This window comes from Hipposideros armiger, unplaced genomic scaffold, assembly GCF_001890085.2.
Source record: "Hipposideros armiger isolate ML-2016 unplaced genomic scaffold, ASM189008v1 scaffold_500, whole genome shotgun sequence".
NCBI classification, from domain to species: domain Eukaryota; kingdom Metazoa; phylum Chordata; class Mammalia; order Chiroptera; family Hipposideridae; genus Hipposideros; species Hipposideros armiger.
In genome coordinates, this window is record NW_017731850.1 from 809,938 (window position 1) to 828,092 (window position 18,155).

General features: G+C 40.3%; 1 protein-coding gene across 1 annotated transcript in view; it reads right to left on the reverse strand.

The window, feature by feature from the left end:
* NCKAP5 (NCK associated protein 5) overlaps nt 1-18,155 on the reverse strand; it is a 940,156-nt gene that overhangs the window by 257,321 nt on the left and 664,680 nt on the right. The gene's annotated exons all lie outside the window — the stretch shown is intronic.

Below are 18,155 nucleotides of genomic sequence, written 5' to 3' on the forward strand. Positions count from 1 at the left end.
TAAGGTTTCAGTTAGTGCATGCATACTATAGTTTGGGGACACTAAAACTCATTTTGATATTTATATTTACTTAAAATAAATGAACTTGTGCATGCAGTGTATCAGGTGTTTTTACCTATACCCTCTTAGTGGTCACCCATGCTTGTGTATACATTCAAATGTATCTTTGTGATAATATCTTATAGAAAAATGAGAAATTAAATAAGTGATAGACAACTTATACTCTTGGCATATGTCAATATACATTTGATTTATTATTATGGTGTCTAAAGTTTTCAAACCAAAAACCAGTATACATCATCTGACACATTTTGACAACTGGCAGAATATTTAAAGTTTCTACTTCTCTCTACTGAGTGGTACAGAAGACCGAGTTTTTGCTCCTTATAAATGTTAATTGCACTCACTGCTAGCATTGTCATAGTGGTAAAGACAGTTGCAAATGTTTTGCATCTCCATGACCCTGGGCTGGCATTCCTGACTTGCTTGGCCACTAGAATGTGGCTGACGTGCTATTTGAGGGACTTCCAAGGCTGGACCATGAGCTTTTCAGATGTTACCTTGGCCTCTTAGAACACTAGCTCTTGGAGTCTTGAACTGCCATGTAAGAAGTCTGATATGTTGAAGTGGTATAAAGCACAGGTCACATGGGGAGGCCCTAGATGATGAGATGCCGTATGGAGAGAGATAGGCCAAGGAGCACCGAGATGCCAGACATGTGAGTAAAGAAGCCATCTTGGAAATGGATCTTCTAGCTCTAGCTGACACCACATGAACTAGAGGTGAACCATCCAGTTGGGTATTTTCTAAATTTCTGACCCACAAAATTGTGAGAAAAATAAAATAATCGTTTTAAGCCTCAAAGTTTTGGGTTAGTTACACAGTAATAGATAACTGGGGCAGACATATTTAGGAGATGAACTAGAACATCAAGACAGGAGCTACCACAAGAAGGAAATAGTCTAGTAGAAGAAGTAAATTAATTTCTCACGGTGAAAGGTATATTGCAAGAGGATCAGAGCAAAAAAAAAATCAACTAACTTTGGATGAGGTAGGAAAGATATTCTTTGAAGAGTTGATCTTGACCTTTGATTGAGCCTACTCAATAGGCATTCAAAACAACAAAACTTCTCATTGGAATGAAAGAAAATGATATAACTTTAAACAAAATACCAAGGCAATGATATCTGTCTTGTATTAGCTGTCAAGAATAAATTATCCAGCCATGCCAGAATTCTGGGTGTAAACATCATCCAATTATTATGAAAATGAATAAAGTCAGACACCAGCCAATACCCACTGCAGGGAAAACCTTGGATTCAAGAGTGACGAAAAGGAACAAACTGATAGTGTGCACATGAAAGCGATAGAAATTGAGCAGGGGTAGAGTGGTGTGGAGAAAAGAAGGTGGAAGGAGGAAGATGTCCTCTCAAGTGGAAAAGAGAGAAAGAGTGCAATTCACAGTAACTAAAAAGGTTGGATCGCTGTGACTACCCTGATGGAAGTAGTTGGATTTCCCAGCTTGCTGAGAATGCTTCAATTTGGCAAACACAGACAGGTCAGAATAAGGTCAGGAAAAAGATATTTCTCTAAAGTCATGGTTTGGCCCCAAAGGATTCAGATTTCCACACTGAATCAGAGTCCTGTGGCACTCTAGTTAAGTTGCACACTTGCTAACTATAGTTAGCCATTGTATCAACTTGAGACTGTGGGCCAAAGAATTTCAGGTTTAGACTTCCAAGCAAAACACAAAATTCACAAAATATCCCCAAAGACACTGTTATGTCTTTGACTGTCTCCAAACATCATGAAGACAAAGAACCATGGGAGGGGCTAGGTGTGCCCTCAAGCATGCCACCCGGCATGCATATTTTAATCTAGTAAAGTGATAGGAAGCCTGAGTACAAAGCACACCAAGAATTGGACATGGATATTGAGTCTCCTTCCCTTTATCATCATCAGATAAAATTTATGGGTTTTCTGGATCATTCATTTTATCATGTCTGGTTGCTATAGTGGCCATGTGGGGAATAGTTGGCTAAAGAACTATAGTCTCCATACCCAGGCAATGCTTAGGGATGCTGTGCATCTTGGAGGCAATTTCAGGAAATAGTTATAAGCTTTGCTCATCCACCACAGCAGTAAACATGTGCACATGTGTGCCCATGCCTGCACAGATGCACCCTTAAAATGTCCTCATGCATGCACTCAATAAACCTTAGGGAAGCCCAGTAAGTCCAGGCCTAGCACAGGCACTGGGGACCTCAACCCAAATAAAATGGCATACTTCTCATTGAGTTCAGGATCCTATGCAGTGAGAACATCTTATGCAAGACCTGTCCACAGGTTCATTTTTGAAGAGTTGGCTAGAAAATACTTCACAATGAAACCTCTGTGGACTTCCAGAATTTAAATTCTTGGGGCTTTAGACCAGCAGTCTGCAAATTTGAGTTTGCATCTGGGTCACTTAGTATGCTTGTTAGGTCACAGACTGCTGGGCACCATCAGTGCTTGGATTCAGTGTATCTAGGGTTGAGCCTGTGATTTTGCATCTCTACCACATTCTCAGGTGATTCTGATACAGCTCGTCTGGGAACAAGTGTCTCTGATGGATCAGCTTCAGAATGAAGGTAGTCGTCACCCCCTGCTGTACCCTGCTGTAACCTATCATCTCCTTTAACTGTGCAGGAATTTCTTACTGCTTCTCTGCACTGGGAAGTGGTCGCCATATTTGTCGTCTCCACCAGGAAGCCTTCACAAATCTCCTGAGGTGGAACTGGGGCCTGCTCTCTGCTTCCGCAATGTACCATCTGCATATTTCTAGTACAGGACCTACCATAAAGATTTTCACAGCAGACAGGTAAAAACACCATACCACTTTGTACTTTGCTTTCTCTTATCCTGTTTATGAGTCTGCTTCTCTTCCCCTACATCAGTGATTCTCACTGAGGGGAAACAGCCCTTGAGAGGATACGTGTGTGTGTGTGTGTGTGTGTGTGTGTGTGTGTGTAGAACAGGGAAAATGTGTGTGTGATTTGGAAAAATATTATTTGATATTGAATGATATCTGAAAAATAATAAAAGGTAATGTTTTCATAATACAAACAGAAAAATAAGCTCGATAATTTTCTTGCCTATGGGGATAAACAAGAAAGAAATCTATATATGGAGTTGGTGGGTGGTAGGAGTGGTGAGAAGGATATATCATCCTAGGAAGAGAGCATGAGATTCTAATGGGAGGTTACAGCGTGCTTTTTAAATTTCCTTTCTATTTTTATGTTTTATAATGAAAAGGTCAGATCTTCCAAGTCAGGTAAGTGTTTATTTTGATCTTGGCCTTGCTTCTTGCCTACCATTACCTCAGGCAAATCACTCGGTCTCTTTGAGTGTTCTCCCTGGTACACAGGAGTGGTAATAAATACCGATGACTCTTTGGGGGCTGAATGAGATGAATGTAAAATGTATCTAACATGGAGCCTGGCCCGTTACAGGATTCGATCAATGTTGTTTTCCTTCTGTTCTTTGTAAATCAACTCCCACCTGAAATGTGGGCAGTTCACAAGGGGAAGTGGTGTCAATCAGACTAGAAGTTGTCCTGTTGATTGGGGGGAGTTCAGACAAGAGAAGTGTAACCTGGGCCCTCACAGCGGGGTCTTTTAAACAACCTCACACATAGATTAGCTTCAGGGCCTGGCTCCTTTCACCTGACTCTCCCTTTTCTATCCCTTTCCCTCATTTCGCTTTCATTTCCTTATTCCTTATTCCCACTTCCATTGATCAATTACCCTTTCCCTATAGAAAACCCTGCTTCTCAGAGAGTACTCATAACTGCATTCACATTAAGATTCTAAGCTGATAAATAAAGCACTGAGAGGATTTGCATTTTAAGTGAGGATTAAGGAGTGAATTTTTAATTGTAGCATTGTAGGAGTTAGACAGTGGGCAGGTTTGCAGGGGTGCAGGATGATCTGGCATAAGGTACTGCATTTCATCTTGAGATCATATTATAAGTGATGTATTACCAGGCTTTCTTATAAGGCCAGAAGGACTTGACCATGATAATCTCCACAACGTCCTAGGGTAGTTGAAAGGAACAACTGTGCTACTCACAGCTCTTCCCAAACTGTGTACATGAGATAGTCACCTATCTGATTTGTGGATGCCACTGACTCAAGTGCCTATCCTTGTGCTTTACAGCACCTTGCACATCCCTTGGTTACAGTACCCACTGCCCCCTGTGTTCTTTGAAGGCTGGCACCATTGTTTTCCCACACCCTGCCCTGTGCCTGGAACACGGAAGGGAACCCAGGCCATTTGTAATTCCGACACTTCCCGTATACAACTTTTTGAATCCCAAGGATGTGGACTGCCACTAGGATTATAAACAGAAATATTATTGGTTTAGAGAGATGAACACTTCTCTTTTACGGTTCCAAGATTCTGTTTCTTGATTCTACTCAAACTTACTTTGCAAACCCTTGCTACTTGCAAAGACCATAGGGCTGACATTTTGGAAAATCACCACAGCTGATGATCTCATTGCCTCTACCCCCACCCCTACCCCACTCTCAACACTGTAAGTGATAATGGAAAAGTCCAAGTAAATCTTTTAGATTTACAAGGAATAAGGATGTCAAAGCCAAGCTGAGGCAGACACAGGCCGTGAACACAGTGACATGTGAGTCTGAGAGAAGAGCTGCACACACCAGCCTCCCAAAAGCTGGGATCATGACATCACCTCCCAAAACAACAAACTCCTCTCCAGGAGACTGCTGGCAAATGTTTAACAATGGCTCTTTGGGAGACTTAAGAGCCTGCTTTGCTCTTCGCAAGTTTCCAGGGTGTCAATGTTCCCGCCATGACTGATTTCCAGCTACCATGCAAAGTGGGAGGAGATGCACAACAGCCCTCCCCCAACCCCCCTTCCAACCCCCATACAGTATTCCCACCATATAAGATACAGAGCTTAGATAACAGTAAAATGTTATAAAATAATTAGGAAGTGATGAGCTTTGAGTATGTATTACCTATCTCTTTAAATGTGAGTTGATATAGCTTAATTAATAATAATTGCCACGTTTAATGACAGGCTCACAAAATTCACGAAAGAGTAACGACTGGCTCTCAAAAGCTGGTTTGAGCTGGCTTCAGCACACCATCGTTCTTCTCTATCACAGGGCTTGAGAACAGCTCTCAGAGGGTGTAAATGCACATTTATATCTGCTCATACAGAGTGTCTAGTGATTATGTTCTGCTTGGAATTGCATTCAGGGCCCTAGTTGACTCAGTGGTGATGATCAGGCCTCAGCGTGGGTGCCTGGATTCCTGGCTCCACTCTCTTCCTAAGGTCTGTTTATACAAGTTGGTTTTGGAAACTCAAGGATAAAGCACCGTAAAGCTGTTACTACTGGGACCTTCTCCCTCATTAATAGGTTGCTCCCTTTGTGTCCGTGATTGCTAAGGTAGAGTAAGCTAGCCTTCCCACCTCCCTTGCATCTCCCCCTACCACATTTCTCCCACCCCTGCAACTGGAAGAGGAAAACTGATCCGCAATAGAATGTGCCTGGGAGTCAGGCTTGTATGGATTCAGGGAAGTGAAGATTTGTGTGTCTGACAAGTGTGTTTTTAAAGACAGGAACAAACATTTAATTATTCCAAACATTTAATAGTAATGTCAAATTATTCCTATTAAAATTGAAAACCACAGCCATTTAAAAAATTACATACTTGAGATCAAGATGTAACAAGTGTATTTCCAAGTCACGACAGAGCCAAAAATTCAATTACTCTAAAATTCTTAGCAAAAACAGCCTTTAAACATATTTTACTCCTCACCCCCACCCCAAGATGTGCTTTCAGAGATACCAAATCTATGACTTTCAAGCAATAAGGGGACTAGAGTGAATTTTGCAGTTTTGGAAGAATCACAGAAATTTCATAGAACAGAGAAACATGACAGGATCTGATCACTTTATTGAATATAGAATATTTGTGGCATTAACTATCAGTCATTTTAGAAGCTGAACTACTGATTTGCAGAACCTCATACTAAATAATATACTGACCTTATTACCTACCTCATTTAATGAAAGACTACTAGACTATCCATATTATAAAGAAACAGGAAGACGCTCTGTCCATTTAAATCCTTTATATTACAGTGATATATTCTTTATATACACAGTCCTCATCCTTAAGTATTTTGAAGAACAAAATATAAACAAATAGAGCCTGAGAAATGTCTAAGAGACCAGGTGTTTGTCCCCACGGTACCAAAGAGCAGGCAATTTGGGTTGGAGAATCGACTGGGAATTCCTTCAGGAATGGGAATCTTTGACCTCTCAACTATACACAGGAACCGGAAGACAAATAGGTGAAGAAAACAAATACAGACATATGTGCTCCAGGATTCATTTTACTCCAAAGAGGAAGTCCCTTAAAAATGTAACTTAAAACTACATAGATATATCATTGCCCACTCACCAGATTGGCATAAATGGAAAACTTTTGTTTAGCAAGGGTTGGTGAGCACGTGGAGCAGCAGGAACTCTCAGAGACCTCTGATGGTAGTGTAAATTAGCACACTCATTTTAGAAGAGTTTGCCTGAACCTACTTAAGGAGAAGATACTGATACCTTCTGACCCAGCTATGCCAGTTCCATGCACATCCACTGTAGACACCTGTGAACACATATACCAGTGTGGCCATCTACACACATTCATAGCATCTTTGCTACTACCACCCTCAGGCAGAAACAATCCGAATGAAGATCAACAGTGCAATGGATCATTTGTGGTAAATATATATATATATAATGGAATACTATATAGAAGTAAAAAAAATAACAGTGGGATAGAGCTACCTGTATAACATGCATGAATCTTGCAATGATAGCACTGAGTAAAGGAAGCAGGTTATATATTTAAAGAAATACAAATACACACACACACACACACACACACAATCTCCTAACATGATTCCATATACAAAGTTCAAAAACGGGAAAATTTACATTATATTGCTGGGTTATATACATAGGAAGTAAAACTCTATTTTTTTTAAGAAGCAAGGAAATGATGATTGTAGAAGTCAGATTAATTATTGCCTCTTGTGGGGAGAATAGAAGCTGAGGTAAAGAGGAGCCCATGGTAGGGCGTCTGGACTACTACCAATATTTCACTTGTTGACCCAGTACCAATAACTCCATTTTTTGCATTATAATTTTTCAACTATAAATATACATTTTATGCACTTGTCTGTAAACACATTTCACACACCCACAAACACACACCCACAAAGAAATAATAGAGCACTAGGCAGGGGTGGGGGCAGGGGCATTGTGGATGGTCACCTGTGTACTTGGGCAGCCTAGTTCCAGTGTCAGTGGGTGGAGATTGGGCGACACTGATTAGGGAGAAGGACAGAGAGGTGGAAGGAGCCAGATGTTGCCATGAAAGAACATGACTAAATGTGTATTTTAAGTAACTAACCCCTGCCCCAGTGACAATGTGGTGTTGCCAGAGAAATTGGACATCTAAAAAACATATAATGGCAGCATTCCTGTTAAAGACGACCTACCCCTGAAATAAAAAGGCTGTATCAAAGAGGGAGAAGAAGACATTCATTTGAGGGAGAATTCAGAAGAGATTCATCAGCTCCTACAGAGGACCTAAATGAGAAGGAGAGCCGAGAACGGAAGATGACACCAAGGTTTATATGCCAGGTCTTTCAGAGGGTGACAAGGACTTTAATAGAAATGGAGAGCAAAGTGAGATAAACAGAGTTATGGGAGCTTTTTAGAAAAAAGTCCATTGCTTTGCCATGTAATGATTTTTTTCCCCTTCCTACAGAGAAGACAAAATCATAACAAATGTACAACTCATTCTTAAGCAAGGTATGCCTGCCACACATGGACGCTTCTCCCCTTTCTTTCTGTTGTTTGCATGTTTTCATAAAGTCCTTTTGTTCTGCAATGCCGTGGTTCACTCTAAATATTCTCTTTAGGGAAGAATATTGTCCCTTTGTGTAAGAATTCATAAGGAAAACGGCATTAAGTTTTAGGGAGATTGTGATTAAATTTCATTATCAAACATAGCCTCCGGCCTTTCCACTCAGGACAACTGCCTCTCCAGTTGGTGGAGCAGATGGACAGTAAAAAGTCAACGTAAGGCTGCCTTCAGCCATGCTCCCCACTTTCACCCGTCTCTAACATGAGTGGGCAACAGCAGCTCGGGGGCATTCAAACATTCGTGGCTTTCTGCCTTTCTGCAATGATATAGTAGTGTGTAGGTACTATATAATTTAGCTTGGTTATTGCCTTTAGCTGAAACTACAGGGACATGGGAAACCCCTTGACTTCTTTCTATCATTTGGCATCCTGATATTTCCACTGGGGTTAAAAATCTAAATAAGATCTGGCCACAAGTGAGACGTTACCCTCAAATTTCTATTAGTGTTCAAAATAATCAGTTTCAAAGAAATAATTAGTTCAGTTTTGTATATTTGCGATGTGAGAGTGACACCTGGAAGAGATCTATCCAGGAGTTGGAAATGTGGCTGTAATGTAAGGTAGAGGCCAGGGCTAGAGTCACTGCTGTAGCTATGACAAGGAGAGCAAGGGTACTATGGAAAATGAGGACAATGAGTGACAGTGAGACTTAACAAGTATTGATGATTCCTGTGTGCTAGGCACTGCACTCAGCACTTAATATATGTGATCTCATGTAATTCTTACAGCAACACTATGGAGAGACTGTTGGTATGTCCATTTTACAGATAAGCAACCTGAGGCTCAGAGAAATTTAATGGCTTTCTTCAGTTCACCCAGACCTACCGTATTTGCCGGCGTATAAGACGACTGGGCGTATAAGACGACCCCCTAACATTTCCACTCAAAATACAGAGTTTGTTATATACTCGCCGTATAAGACTACCCCCTCTTCCACACACCTTCCACACACCAAATAAAAGGTAAAACAATATCAGATTTGATTTGGCCCACTGAAGTGCAAACAAGCGTATTGTATTTCGTGTCACCACATAACCGTTTTGGCGATGTTGAGCCACCATGTCTGCTACATGTTTTTCGAGTTCTGGCCAGTGTGGGGTGCCTCTTCTTAATGCACACTTACCCCTTGGCATACTCTTTAATGCTTTCTCATTTGATTTCCAGTCCCGAACCATCTTTTCTGTTATTCCATATTGTCTTGCAGCAGCACAATTATTATTTTCCTTAGCAAAGTTTATAACTTTCAGTTTAAAATTTGCATCATACTTCTTTCTTTTGGCTGGTGCCATGATAGGGATGATAGGGGTTTGACTGGTTGACATTTTCTATGCTGTACTATACAATGGTGCAGTATTGTGGTTGGCTGTTGGCTGTATACAAAGCCTGATTTGATTGGTCCCTGCTCCCTGTTTGCCTGCCCTGTCACTATAGCAGTCTGGTCCACCCTTGCATCAGCATCTCCCTGGGACCTCACTAGTGCGCAAGTGCGAGCTCTTCAACATTCTAACAGGCACCATGATAGCGCAAAATCGCGAATCTTCAATGCATATGTAAAGAAATATACAGTAACCCGAATTTACCACACTCGCAAAATCGCACACAGCCGACGCATACACCCAGCAGCGCTGCTGATGCCTGAACGGTATGTGGAATGAGGTGGGCGGGCATCGGGAGGCCACTATGGCACGGGGCAAGCACTATGGGCAGTCTATCTGAAGTGTACCTGGCGTATAAGACGACCCCCCACTTGGAGGCATATTTTTCAGGGCCAAAAAATCGTCTTATATGCCGGCAAATACGGTAACTGAATCAGAAGTACTCTAAACTATTACATTTCTTACCATCCTAAACTCCCAATTGTATTGCTACAATGAAATTATACTAAACTGAATCCCCTTTTAGAAACCACATTTTTGAAAGTCCCAGAGCTAAAAGGGGGTGGATGGTTTTCCACTTCTCTTTAGAGAACTGGCAGGTAGCTGGATTTGCTTTGAAAACTGGGTTGGGGGTGGGGGGTGGGGGAGGAGAAGGAAAGCTAATACATTCATATACCACCCTAATTCCTCACATTCTAGCTTTTTAAACTTTTCTAGGTTGCTTTGTATTGGGGAGTGGGTGGGAGCTGGCAGGTATTTTTAAGCAGTTAGGACCCTGAGGTGATAAGGGATGAGGAGAGCTGAAATGCAATTCTTTACTGAGGGCTGGATGCAAGAAGAGTAAAACCTCAACTTATAGCTCAGCTCAGGTCCAATAATAGACATGTAGGTTGAGAAGCTGGCAGTTACCAATTTTATTAAAAGATTTTTCTGTTTGAATTACATATCATTTTACCAAGATAATATTGAGTCATTGTGTACACTCTGTACTTACCTAATGATGCAACTAAGGAGGTATTTTATACCTAGGTGACGTCTCGTAGAGATATTTTAGGCATAGTGTGATATAGAGACCTGACTTTTTAATTGCAGTTGGACAGTTTTTCCAGCAGCATGACATGGCACAGAAAATAGCCAGGAACACATGATTTCAAGCTCTGGCATTTACTTACTGTGTGACACTGATCCAGTCACTTAACCTCTCTTGCTTTATTTTTTCCTCCTGATCCAGATTATTTCCAAGTTTTTTTCCTGCTATAGAATCCTGGATTTTTTAAAAGAATTATGTAGTGATTATCTAAAGATAAATACTCATAAAATCATGGTTCTTAAGAAATGACGAAGAGGATCGTATTTGAACTTCTGTAACAGTAGTACAAGTCTTTTTACAACATTTTGGATGTATATAGTGCTCACTTGTTCTCTTTTTTGAGTCCATAAAAGGGTCGGCCGATTTCCGTTAGAACTCACAGAGCCTCCTCATGTCTCTAAACCAGAATTTGATGCAATCTGCAGAGCAGAGAGAAGGGTAACCAAACCAGAATGAAGTCCCGTTAAGACACACATGGATGAAATGTCGGGCTGTACACAGAAAAGCTTATTTCCATGTGTTAACTGTGGATCTGTTGTGGGCCAACTGAGTAGCCCCCCCATCCCCCCACCACTGGAAAACATTTAAATTTTCTTTCCTATAGAAATGTTAAGTATAGAAATGTTAAGTCTCCTCCCTAGTTTCTTAGTTGTTGAGCCCTTGGCTTTGATTACTCTTCTAATCAGTTTCTGAATCCTAAACAGTAGATTGTTTATAAAATCTCCTACCCCTGCTTCAGATAACTACTTAAAAGCCTGTGACTTCCCAATATCCCTCAAGACCTAAAAAGGTTTTAACATTTCCCCAGGCCAGTAAGCCTAATGTTTCTTTCCAAACCCATTGTGGGCTCAGACAATTGACGTCACCTGAGTGACGGGCTGAATGGCCACAGGTTTCATAAGAGCTAACAGATTTATTATTAAAATCTATGTTTCCTCATTCAGGGGCCTTGGAGATACAGATGACATCCCAGCAAGCTTGCCAGTCCCAACCAAAGAAGCCAACACAGTCTTCCAGGTGGATCTCGAGACCCCTTCCTCTCATCTGAGACCAGCTAGGGTGAGAGTTCCGTGAATCCCCCAATAGGCAGGGACAGCTCTATGCCCCTGGACAACTGTATGCCCCTGCCCAGCAGGAAGCAGATACAGAAGAAGAGACCTCCTGTCCCTCAACTTCCCATAGAGATTTTATGGGGATCACGTCTCTCAAGGGGAAAACAAGGCAGGCAGTTAGAGGCAGGCATTGGGTCTCTGCATTCCTGCACGTCCCACAGAATGCGACCACCCAGGCAACCTCCCCTCTCCACCCAAAACTTCTTTTCATTGTAATTATCTACCCCTGCGGGGAAACAAATGGGTATAAAATATCTGACTGGATTAGGCCAGTCACTCACACCTGCGCAGTGAAGGCCAGAACGACCTTCATTTCACCTGGGCCTTATTATACCATCATTATAATATCATACATATGCCTGGAAGTTCATTAATATTATAACAGACTGAATTCTGGGAAGGAACATGCACAGTCTAAAGAGATGAGATAATAGCCTGTTGTCAATTATAGGTGCCAATCAAGTGGTCCCACACCCAGAAGTCAACAGCCCATTCTAGAGAAAAAGGGGTAAAAACTCAGTCCTGGGAAGTCCACCCTTTTTGGAACACTTGCTCTATTTGGACCCCTTGCTCCTTTTGGACCCCTTCCTCCCTTTTTTGAGCCTTGCCTTTGCACCTGCTCCAAACTCTTTGGAATGTAATTTCTCTTCTAATAATGAGCCCTTGAGCCATTCTCTACTGCTCGGGCCTACTTCTACTTCTTTAAAGTATACTATCTCTTCTAATAAACTGCTTTTTCACTACTTTGCCTCAGTATCTCATTCGATTCTTTGCTCGAGATGCCAAGAACCTGGTCATCAAGCCGAGAAGGGCCCACTCTCCGACAACAGATCTGGTTAGAACAAATGATATACAAAGAACTGTTCTATATAATGAGAGAGTATGTGTGCAGTTACTGTGTGTGTGTGTGTGTGTGTGTGTGTGTGTGTGTGTGTGTGTGTGTGTACACAGCATATGCGAACACTGTCGTAATGAAACCACTCAAGTGCAGCAAGGGTGAGGTAGGAAGAGTTTTGTAAATGGAGTCCTATTTCATGTCAAAGGTAATCAGCAGTGATATGTGAAGGGCTTGCAACAGGGTCGCAGATTGTCTAGAAATGAGCAGGTTACAAATACTGTTCTAAATGTTGACACCTGTTGCATATCTAGCATTTCCATTTGCTATCAGGTCAGTGAACTCCTGGAGTACCTTGGGTAACATTTTTTTGTTTTTCAGGTTTTACTGATTAGGCTTGTGGGCCAATCAAAATAGTGTTTATGATCCCGATTACTATTGATTGATTTCACCCTTGGAGCAAACTTACTAAAAAAGAAAACAGAAGAAACCAAAACACACACACCTACACACACACACACTTACACATATATACATATATACAAACTAGGGTTTCTCAACATCAGCACTATTGACATATTGGTTCAGACAACCCTTTGTTGGGGTGGGGGGAGTGTCCTGAGTATTATGGAATGTTTGGCAGCATCCCTGGCCTCTACCCAGTTTATACCAGCAGCATCCTCCTCACCCAGTTTGGACACCAAATTTAGACTTTGCCAAATGTCCTCTGTGAGGCAGGCACATGTGTATGAATGAAATCCCACCCACGTTTGCTTCCATAGCACTTTCAACTTCATGGATAACTTTTATATACTTATAGAGTTTGAAGGGATTGGAATATCAAGTCTAGCCACATAACTTTATAAAGGCTACTGCAGCCCAGGGATGTAAAATAATGACTATCTACCCAGCCATTGTAATTCATCTTTTGGTATTAGACATAAGAATACCAGAGCTGAAAGAGATCTCAGCTTCAGCAAATCCAGGCTCTAATTTACAGACAAGAAAACTAGACCTCTACTTTTTGTTTTCGGCCTTTCTACCCATTACACTGATCATCTGACTCACTTGCTCTGATTGGTTAGCTATGAAAGAAATCTTAATTTTATCCTTTAAGGTGGTATAAGTTGTGCCCAATTTACTTGAAGAGACTCCTTCATAGAGCATGTTCCCTTCTATCAAGCAAGTGGCGGCAGGTTGCGGCAGCTCCAAGCTCAGGTCTCACACCTGCTGACTTCAGTCCCACGGCAGCAAGAGCACATTTATCTAGTCAATTGCTCTGGAGGGAACATCATTTCCAAAACATGACCAAGTTCACGCCATCATAATTAATCAAATAACTATTCTAGTGTGATGGCAGTTAACACCTCACAGACTTGGAACTGTCTTTTTAGCCCCAGAAAACGCTGTTCACATTAAGGTTGAGTTCTATTTACAGAAGAGTTCTACATTTGGATGCTAATTAGCAAAATACAACCACAAATGCAACCCTACTTAAATGTTTCACCTCTGGGTGGAAATGCATTAAGTAAATAACATTTTAAATAAACTAGAATTGTGTCAGTATAATATACTTGCTATGGAAAAAAATATTTAAAATCCCTCATAAAACTCAGCCTCTTTGTATTTTTTAAGCTGTCCTAGAATTACTATCTCTTAAAAATGTAGCTTTTGGGGAGTAGCAAGACAGGACTATATAAAGAACTACTTTAAAGAGCAAAGAGCAGCGTTGCTCTGTGCATTAATTGCACGTAAGTATGTCAGGAGTTTGAAAGCGGCTGGTTGCAATTTGCAAATGCTAGTAGAGGGTTTTCAGCCATAAGGATATTTTACATCAATGTATGTTTGAGAACAGACATAAGACGTTTTAATACTTCTGGGTGACAAGTATTGTGCTTTTCGAAACCAAAGGTTCTCATTTCTCTATTAGCACTTGAGCTATTAGTTTCACAGCACTTGAGGATTCCAGAATTTCTGCACATATTGATTTTTCACTTAACATTCATATACAAAAGCAATTATTATTGTGCATCACAATGATGATAAACCTGGTTTACAGCATCAAGGTTTAAAAAATAATCTGTATCTAGAATGAAGCATTCTTAAATCTGATAAAGTCAATTATTATTCAAAGAGCAATCACAACATAGTTAAGAAATGAGCAGACTAAGAGAAGAAAAGATGGAAAGGAGGCATTTATCAGGGCACTGAGGGAAAAGTGAACAAGGGTTGATAGGTGAGATGTCCAGTTAGAGCGCAATGCAAATCTCTGCTAGGTATCACTGATAAAGGTCAATGGGAACAGAGTTATGGCACTGAACTTTAAAAATACTGACAGGAAACAAGAGTACTGGTCTCCATGTGCATTGCCTTGCTACTCACATAAAACCATTAGTCCCTTCAGAGAAAGGTTCATTGATTTACACAGACACTCATTTGTCACATCCTGTAGAGTACATTAAAAGCTGCCCAAATATTTCAAATGTACTCAGCAAATTTGCCTTCTCACCTGTGTGCAGTCAGGGATCTTGACTATAAGATATTTTCAATGTGAAGGGCTTGGTTCAAGAAAAAGTCAGCAGCTTAACCAACACGCAGCTTTGAGACCCCTCCCTGATGTCTTTTTTTAAGATTTTATTGGGGAATCAGTGAAGGGGAACAGACAAGTTGCTGTCCTTTTTGTTCTTCAGTTTAGTTGTAGAGGACGTCGCTTCACCGGCCCATGTTGGTATTATCATTGCACTGTTCCCGAGTGAGGCAGATCAGTCACCGGCCACTGGACGGCCACTCATGGCGGCTCTTGGAAGCTCACACTGGCTGCTGGCCAGCCCCACTGCAGCCTACACTATCGCCAGCGACTCACGGCAGCCCAACTCCAGGTCAAGCTGTTGTTCACCATCTTAGCTGTAGAGGGCACAGCATCACTGGCCCACATGTGGGATCCGAACCAGGGTCCTGCTGCTCAGGGCTGGGGTCCCAAGCCAGCTCTTAACCAACATGCCATTCAGCCGGTCCCCTCCCTGATGTCTTAATGACATCATTGCTTTCATGATTGATAGGCACTGATGGGGAATTCATCATGTGAGAGGATCGCAATGCATCAGATGCAGAGGGGATTTGCTGAGGAGGGACAAAGCAGAGTCTTGTCTTGCTCATCCCCATAGGATTCTCTGACTTCCCCATAGTTTGTCACTTCCACCTGCATGTGACTATTGAGTGCCAGGCCCTACATTATGCGTGGGAGGCAATACAGAGTACAGATGGGAAGGGTGGCTTTGGTGTCCACCTATGTAAGTGTGTATTCTGGTTCCATAGCTTATTAGCACTCACCTTGGGCAAGTCGCTCACCCTCATTATCACTCAGATTCCCCATCTATAAAAATGTCTGTATAAATAAAACCTGGCTCACAAGTTGTTGAGAGGTCCAAATGAGATAATACATGGAAAGCACTAAAGAGGATGCCTGATTCACAGTAATGCTACCTGGTAGAGCTGTAGCTAATTGCCACCTGTGGCTATTTATATTTAATTTAAATGAAAAAGTCAATTTCTCAGTCACACCAGTCACATTTCAAATGCTCAAGTCATGTTAGGCTAAATGACTACCTTATCGGGCAGCACAGATAGAGAACATTTCCAGCATCACAGAAAGTTCTACTGGATAACACTATTCTAGAGGTTGATGTAAAATGTTAAATTTTTATGAACTAATACTTTATAGGCATTATTATTTAATCTGAGGCATAGGCCCATGGCTGACAGTTCTTTAATGTGTTGACTTGAGAAATAGATGTTGACAGAGTTCAATTCATTATATTTTTATCACATTTTTTCCTTCCAAATCATGTTTTCATCTTTATCTCAATTTATCCTCACAATATTCTTATAAGTTAAATATATTAGACATCTATCAATTTCATCTCATAGAGAGGGAAACTGATTCGGAGGGAGTATCTATATTCTATGAGCAAACAATGTGTGCTCTTTGGAGACTTTGGGGAGTAAGAAACAAATAAGGTAAGGGGTGCTATTCAGGAGGAATGAAGTTCTTATTTTTCCAGATGCAAAATTAATAAAAGTCTATTGGAAAAAAGTGAAAAATACACAAAAGTGTGAAGAAAACAAAAATTGCTCAAAATTACACAAGCCATATATAACCACCATTAACATTATGGTGTCACTTTGTATGTGTATGAAATATATATTGTATATTATAGTTCATTTATTGGATGATAATTTTCATTTTCACTTAAAACAAAGTGGATATTTTCCCACATCATTATAAGTTATTTGGTAAGATTTAGTGAATGCACAAGAGTTTATCATGGGGATCTACTACACATTATTTAACAATTGCCCACTTTTGCTATTAAAAATAATGATGCAAAGACTGTGCTTAAACAAAAATCTCATTTTAAATCATGGATTATTTCTTTGGGATGGAGCACTGGAAGTAGAATTACTGGGTGAAAGCCCTAGAATGCTTTCAGACATCCCTGATACCACTTGGCCTTTCGGAACGGCCGTATCGATTTTCACATCTCCAGAAGTATATGTGGGTGTCACGGCTCCTTCTCCAATACTGATTAGTATCATCTAAACATTTTGCCAGTTTTAGTGGCAAAACATCCTCTTTGTTATTTCATGTTTGATTTCTTTAATTACACATGAGACCGAATGTTTTTCCTGTGTTTATTAGCTCACGGTATTTTTCATTCTGTGAATTGTCTCTTCATATCCTTCACCCAGATTTCCATCACAATGTTTCCATTGAGTTTATATTAAATCTTTAAAAATTGAGGCTAGCAAAAATTGTTTTACTGTTGATATGTTTTCTCTTTTCCCTTTTTGGTGCATTTGCCTCTTTAATCTGTATGAGATTTATATTATGTTATGCGGTTAGATAAGCATCTTCTTTTCTTCCCAAATAGCTGTAATCGTTGCAGAACATTTACAGAATCAGCTTTTGTTACCTTGCTGATATGTGATGTCCTGTTTGTAAGTGTTAAAATCTTAAATGTGGTAAGGTGTATTGCCAGATGACATATACTGTCTTATTGATCTATGTGACCTAGAACCATAATGACCCTGCTTTAATTACTGTAAAGTCATACCATTTATCATATCTGATAGAGCAAGCTACCATTTGTTACTCCTCTTGTTTTCAGACATTCCTTTTTTTTTCAATATAAAGAACCATTTTATTAAGTTTTTCTCATTCCTCTCCTGTAGTCCAATTGGTTTTCATTTCTTTTAAAATTTAATGCAACCTTTAAATTATTTTGGGAGGAAGTATTAACTTTTCAATATTTGGCTTTCCATCCAGGAACATGGTATATCTCTTTATTAAATTATTTATTTCTCTCAATAAGTTTTATAGGTTTCTTTAATGGGTTCTGTACTTTTCTGTAAATAATATCTTATGAATTTCCTTATAATTATACACTTAATTTTCCCTAATTATTTTTTGAACCATTATTCAACACTGACAGCAAATTGCTGATTTTTGTAATAATCATATTTGACTATTGCACTCTTTTATTAATTCTCATGTCTTTTCCAGTTGATTTTCTCATGTTTGTAATGTAGATACTGCCACTTACAAATACCAATATTTTCCCCCTCCTTTCCAATAGCCATGGTTTTATTTTTGAATCACATATTAAGGAACGCGGCAGAACCTCCAAATATGGTAAGCAATCGTGACGTGAGTCCTGATTACTGTGAATCTCT